The 6,620-nt window shown below is 35.7% G+C and overlaps 1 long non-coding RNA gene across 1 annotated transcript; it reads right to left on the bottom strand.

Annotated features, from left to right (window-relative positions):
* Positions 1–4,339: 4,339 nt before the first annotated feature.
* Positions 4,340–5,330, bottom strand: LOC134214445 (uncharacterized). Its single transcript, XR_009979791.1, has 4 exons — positions 5,208–5,330; positions 5,103–5,144; positions 4,681–4,783; positions 4,340–4,612 (listed from the first exon to the last, which is right to left on the bottom strand). It is a non-coding gene; the product is annotated as an uncharacterized LOC134214445 (long non-coding RNA).
* Between the last annotated feature and the right edge of the window lie 1,290 nt (positions 5,331–6,620).

Raw genomic sequence — 6,620 nt, 5'->3', positions numbered from 1 at the left:
ACATTAAATACAATTTCTTGAAATTCATCAAAATAAACGGTACGATTTACGTGAATTTCATGTCTTTAAAACATTGGCTGGGAACTCACTCAGCTGTCAGAATCGACCATTAAAATATTTGCAAGTCAGTGTTGTGCACAAAATAATTTTCCTAAGTGTTCATTACGCGAAATCAGTTTCTCATAAGGTTAGTACTATTTTCTTATTATATATCCGTTGTGTAATGATGTTTTCATATACTTTTGCAGCAGAATCATCGGATCATGTGCAAATCCGCCATATAAACTGACCAAGTTCTCAACTACTTCCCCCGCGAAGGTTTCTAAATAAAACCTTGAAGGTCACGAAGCAGTCACGTAACCTTCATGTGAGATACTGGTGACATTCGATTGAGTGGAACTGAGTTCCTGCACCTTCAAATCACTTAATTGTTACGTGAAAAATGTTGTGGAAAAAATTCGCGTATGTTTTCACGTAGCGATTACGTGACAATTATTTTGGGTGTAGGTAAACACAGCGAACGAACGAACGAAACGAAAAAATGCGCGAGCAAAAAGCACGTCAGTACGCGCTGCTGTCACAAATTGTAATGACTTGCACACGGCAAACACTGCTTCTTTTATATACAAAGAAAATCTTCCGATAGACCCGAAGGCCCGTAACATACCGCATTCTGATGTCCGTGTTAGGAACGCACGGGATTGGTTACATATGAAATTTTTACTGGATTTGACAAGAATTGAAATTTTCAATAGCTTATCGTTAATAATCTTAAGTTACAATGAAATACGCAAATTGCTGGAGAGTGTCCGAGTCGATTGATATATAAGTCTTAAAAATCCATCGAAAGATAAAGGCGCTAGTAACGTTCAAAATCTTCCCTTCCAGCGTAACGCTCTCGATTTCCAAAAATCTAAATGACACCCAGTATAGTAAAGAAAGACGTAAGTCCTACGTCAAAAAAACAGAAGAAACTTCCTGAGCAATTCCTGAAGGATCTTACGCAGGAATTCCTGGAAGAACTTTGGAGGAATTTTTGGAGGAACTATCGGAGTAATTTTATGGAGGATTTCCAGAGGTATTCTTGAAGGAACTTCTGCAACAAATCCTAGAGTATCTACGGATTATTTTTTTAATTCCACAGGATTTTTTGACGTAGGACTTACGTCTCTCTTTACTATCCCGGGTGTAATTTCAAAATATTCAAATCGACCGCGTTACGCTGTGTTGAAAGATTTTAAACGTTAATAGCGTTCGTCTCAGTGGACGAATTTCTGCGGTAAGCCCCTCAATCGACAGATTTCAAGTATGCCTTCCATGTCCATGCTTGATATACCCGAAAAACTTGTTTCAATAGGCATGAAACTGTTTTCAATGAAAAACATTGAGCTCAAGGGAACCTATAAATATGGGTACCGCATAATTCTTGCATCATTCCATTACCACGTTCTGATTGGTGCAGACACAAGCGAATGAGCAGCCGCTGGGTCTGCCGAGAAGCCATAAAATAGCGCAACGCGATTTTTTCCTTTCATTCTGACCGGGACAAGCGAAGCAACTGCATCATCGATGGAACAGCACTTTTAGTAGGGAATGAAGTCTGCACCGACCGTTTTTTCGGCTCGTCACCATCGAAGCGACCATCATCATCCGAAACCTAGCCAGCACATCAGCAGTCCACCCTACAGACCCGACAAAGCAGCAATGCTGAGCAGATACCGGCAGCAGCAGCAGAGTCGAGCCGAGACCGGCCGGCATCGGTGCTGAGCCGAGACAGACTGAAGAAAAGCCACATGATGCAGCATGTATGTCCAAAAAACAAACGGTTCTTGCGAGAGCCAATAATAGAGATCAATATCAATGCTTTCAATACCCTTCGGGATAGAAATTGTACTTGGGTGCCAAATCCAATATTCTAGAGATAAAATTTTATGCGTGATTTTCATAAATAGCGTCAAAACTAACAGTAGTTATTTTTTTCTGATTTAACCGCGAAGTGGACGAAGGACTTCGCTTGACCATGCCTTTAAAGATTCATAAGATGTCCAAATCTCTCACTTTATCTTATTTGGATAAAGAAAACACCGATTACAGCTAAAACATTAATAAACTATCAATCGATTTTTCATCAAATGTTGGATTTTTTGGCATTGATAAAAAAAATGTAGATAAACATTGTTTGATACTGACCGCACACAAAGCGAACGTGACTGAATGATCGTCCCATGTTACCAATTCTAAATCTTATCACCCGAAATCCCATGTCCGGGTGTTTCCTTCCTTCTACTTCTAACAATGTTGTCTCAGAAAAGAACACGTACTTCCCACCTGAACTGCAATTCTAAGCTCGCTTGCCCGGCTTATTGGCCTGTATCTAGCAAAAGTCCCGTTAGGAAATAGACGCCAGCAGCGAGCAACAAGCGTAAAAAGAAGAAACCCTTCTCGAACGCGTTGATGATGATGACGCTTTGGCTGACAAAGAAGCGGGATACAAGACACTAGCTGATTGGCCCACCAATTGGGAAGCAGAGAAGATTCAAAATAAGGTATAAAAGAAAAGTGCATTCGCTCGCAGAGCATTCAGTCTTTTATACCATCACCAAAAATTCGCAATTATTTGAAAAGATCGTTTTCTTACTTTTTGCACTTAGCCGAAGCAAACAGCCTTTTCAAGGCTCTCAGGGTAAAAATAATGTTCTCTTCAGTCGCTATCGCACGGATTAGAAGGCCCTTCAGTGAAAAGGCTGAGATACAGTCTAAATCCCCTGCTGAGCCAACTTGTGGTTTATTTCAGGCAGTCCTTCAGTGGGAAGGTTGCCACTGTCGAGGCTAATATTTCGTGACCGGACAGATACTTCCTGAATTTTTTTGATGATTCTTGTTCGAGGTAGATTTGATTTCTGTGTCGGTTTGATGAGAAGATTTTGCCAAAGAATGGTATGCAACGCCGATTATTTCAAGACAAAATTTTCAAAACGACTTATCTGCTTTTGTAAACAAAGATTAAAACGACGATTTGACGAATCTGAAGGCTCTCTCACGCAAACCAACACCATCAACAGATAGCGGAATCCTTCATTTACCTATTGATAGTGTTGGTTTGCGTAGGGAAGCTATCAGATTCGTCAAATCGTTGTTTGAATCTTTGTTTACAAAAGCAGATAAGTCGTTTTGAAAATTTTGTCTTGATTTATCCAGAATAGTTGATGTGAGAAATTTGGACATATTATGTATCTTAAAGGCATGGTCAAGTCAAGTCCTACGTCCACTTAGCGGTTATGTCACAGACATTACCCACTGTTCGTTTTTCTAGAAAAAAATCTAATTTTCTTTAAAATTTTAGCATTTCAAAATTTCAAAATTTTTAAATTTAAAATGTTTTAAGTTTAAATCTTTAGGTTTTTAAAATTTTTGAATCCTTAAATTTTAAAAACTTTTTTTTTTAGAATTTTTGAATTTTTGAGTTTTTAAATTTTAAAATTTTTAAATTTTTAAGTTTTCAAATTATTCAATTTTTCAATTTTTACATTTTAAAATTTTTAAACCTTTAAATTTTTAATTTTTTAAACTTTTAATTTATTAAATTTTTAAATATTTAAATTTTTGAATTTTTAAGTTTTTAAATTTTAAAATTTTAAAATTTTTAAATTATTAGATTTTTATATTTTTAAATTTTTTAAATTTTTTAAATTTTTAGATTTTTAATTTTTAATTTTTAAAATTTTTAAATTAAGAAAAATAAATCTTTAAACTTTTATATTTATAAATTTTAAAATTTTTGAATCTTTAAATTTTTAAATTGTTGAATCTTTAATTTTTTTTAATTTTTATAATTTCAATTTTTGAAATTTTTTAATATTTTAATTTTTCAAAGTTTTCAAATTTTTAAATTTTTGATTTTTAAAATTTTAAAGGTTTTATTTTTTTCAATCAACCTTAAATTTTTTTTTAAATCTTTAAATCTTTCTTTAAATATGCAAAATTTTTAATTTTCAACATTTGAAATTTAAAATTTTTCATTAAATTTTCAAATTAATAATTTTTATATTTCTAAATCTTTAATTTTTTTTCGAACTGAAACTAGCAATTTTCTAATTCTCAAATGTTTAAGGTTGACTATTAATTGTTTTTAAATTGTCAAACTACTAAACTTTAAATTTCTTAAATTTTAAAAGAATTTTAAATTTTTGTTTTTTTTTTTGGCTCTTAATTTTAGTTTTCATGTTAAATTTATAACGTTCGATTTGAAATTTCTTGTAATAAATTTCCAATATTTATTTTTGATTTATAATATTTTTCGTAATTTTATCACCTTATTATTTTACAAGCCATTTGGCACCCACTCCACCACTACAGTTGCCGCACTATTAATTCTATTTATTCTTCTGTTAATTTATTATAAACTGGTCAGTATCGACGGAGATAGTTTTTTCCATCCCTTGGAGCTAGAAAGCCTCACCTGCTTCGACTCTGATCCTTTCAAAGTGTTCTATTAGCTTCATCTTGGATGGGACCTCAACCGGCATCCTCCTCGAACATCCAGTATGCTTTCAAGAAAAGGGGACATGATCCCGACAGTTTCCACTTCCGAGAAAAGCCGACAATTTTGTTTCTGTCAATAATAATATCACGTACAAATATCCGTCTGGTGATCAGAAACATTATTGATCAGCAACTTACCTGCCCAATTTCATTTTCAAATGCCGGGTAGGATTCACCACGGGTAGGAACGAATCTGCAGAATCTTCGCATCCTCTCCGTTATGTGCTTTTTCATCGCTTCACTACCCGGGCAGAAGCCATGAACAGAATAACAAAACATGATATGGACTTGATTGATATAAGAGATAAAAGAACAGGCAACAATATCAAAAATTTGCATCGAAATATCATTTAAATATCAAGATATGCTATGGATAAGAACAAATCAATGGCACATGATATTGATCACTTATTACAAATGGCATAACTTGATCTCCTCGTGATATTTTAGTGCAAAATATTGATATTGTCGTCTGATCTTTTATCTCTTATATCAATCATGTCCATATCTCATTTTGCTATCTTATCAACATTTGATATTATTGAGATATTTTCTTCTACTCGGGTATGCATCCTTTGTTTGCCGTTCACATTCAAAAAGGGCTGCTGAAAAATGTTGTGAAAATGTTTACCCAGAGTAGGCATTAAACGTCAAGCAAAACTCACCCAGTGAAAGATTTGTTCAATCCGGGACGGACACTGTTTTCAAATTAAATTAAACACCGAAAAAGTAATTCAATTGCTGAATTAAACAAATGGCATTTCACAAAAACAATTTCTCGATGCGAGTGGAACGGAGATAAAATTGGACTGACAGTTAGCGGGAAGCTTGCTTTGTTGACATGCTGTTCCATGTTTTTTGAAGTGATATCACTAATTATGGTGTAATATTACGCTGATTACTTGTTTTTACCTATTTTGGGTGTAACATTAAATTTTATCTTGGGAGAGCATTATGTGCATCGTTTATGATGTATTGAAATACGTTATTAGGTAGGTAATTTTATGTTGAATGCATGTAACTGAAAAAAGATTTTTCTCGATCCAGTAATACAGTGAAAAATGTAATAAAGAGTCAATGTGATGTAAAATTACGTAAAATCACTTATTACGTCAATTTTTAAGGTACGTTTCAGCAAGTTACGTCACCGCATATTAATATTTTTTTTGCTGTGTTGCCACTATCTTTAGCAACTTTCCTAGCTCTGAAAATTTCTCGAAAAGGCTTTTGATAATCTTGGTGACAGTTCGAGATTACGTGTCTTGGAATTGCAATGACACTCAGTTGAGCCAGTTCGTTTCGGTATTCTCGCCACCATTGACTTTCTTCACCAGGTAACTGTTCATCCCAAGTGAACCGTTTTGACCACAATCCTTGCACAAATATACGAGCGCTGATGATTACCGGTCCCAGAAGACCAAGAGGGTCGAAGAGCCTTGACATTTCCGAAACAACAGATCGTTTGGTGATGATGGATAACTCTCCAAATTCGGGAACTTGGAAACTGAGCTAATCGGTTGATGGATTCCAAAGAAGCCCTAGAGCTTTCGTTATAGTACCACGCCCTATTTCTGTTGGGCCCGAGGTACCGCAGAGTTCCTTGGGGATGTGACGCAACACATTCGAATTGTTAGTGCACCACTTGCGAAGAGTAAATCCCCCTTTGGCGAGCAACTCTTGAAGTTGATGGCATGTTTCAGCGACCTGGTCAAGGTTGTCGCCTCCAGCAAGACAATCGTCCACATAGAATCCCTTCATAATCACTGGCGCAGCTAACGGATACTGACCTCCATCATCCTCGGCGAGTTTGTTGAGTACACGAGCGGCTTGAAATGGTGAGCAGGCAAGTCCATACGTCACCGTCTTCAACTGATAATGCTTCAATTGGTGTGACGGGTCAGAACGCCAGACTAAAGAGAGAAGATTTCGATCGTCTGGATGCACCCACACTTGCCAAAACATTTTCTCGGCGTCGGCGGAGTATACATACTTCGGCATCCGGAAATTAACTACCACTACGAGCAAACTAGGTTGAACCGTTGGACCAGTAAAAAGAACTTCGTTTAGCGACAGCTGTC

This window comes from Armigeres subalbatus, chromosome 1, assembly GCF_024139115.2.
Source record: "Armigeres subalbatus isolate Guangzhou_Male chromosome 1, GZ_Asu_2, whole genome shotgun sequence".
NCBI classification, from domain to species: Eukaryota; Metazoa; Arthropoda; class Insecta; order Diptera; family Culicidae; genus Armigeres; species Armigeres subalbatus.
This window is presented reverse-complemented; position numbering and strand designations above follow the sequence as displayed.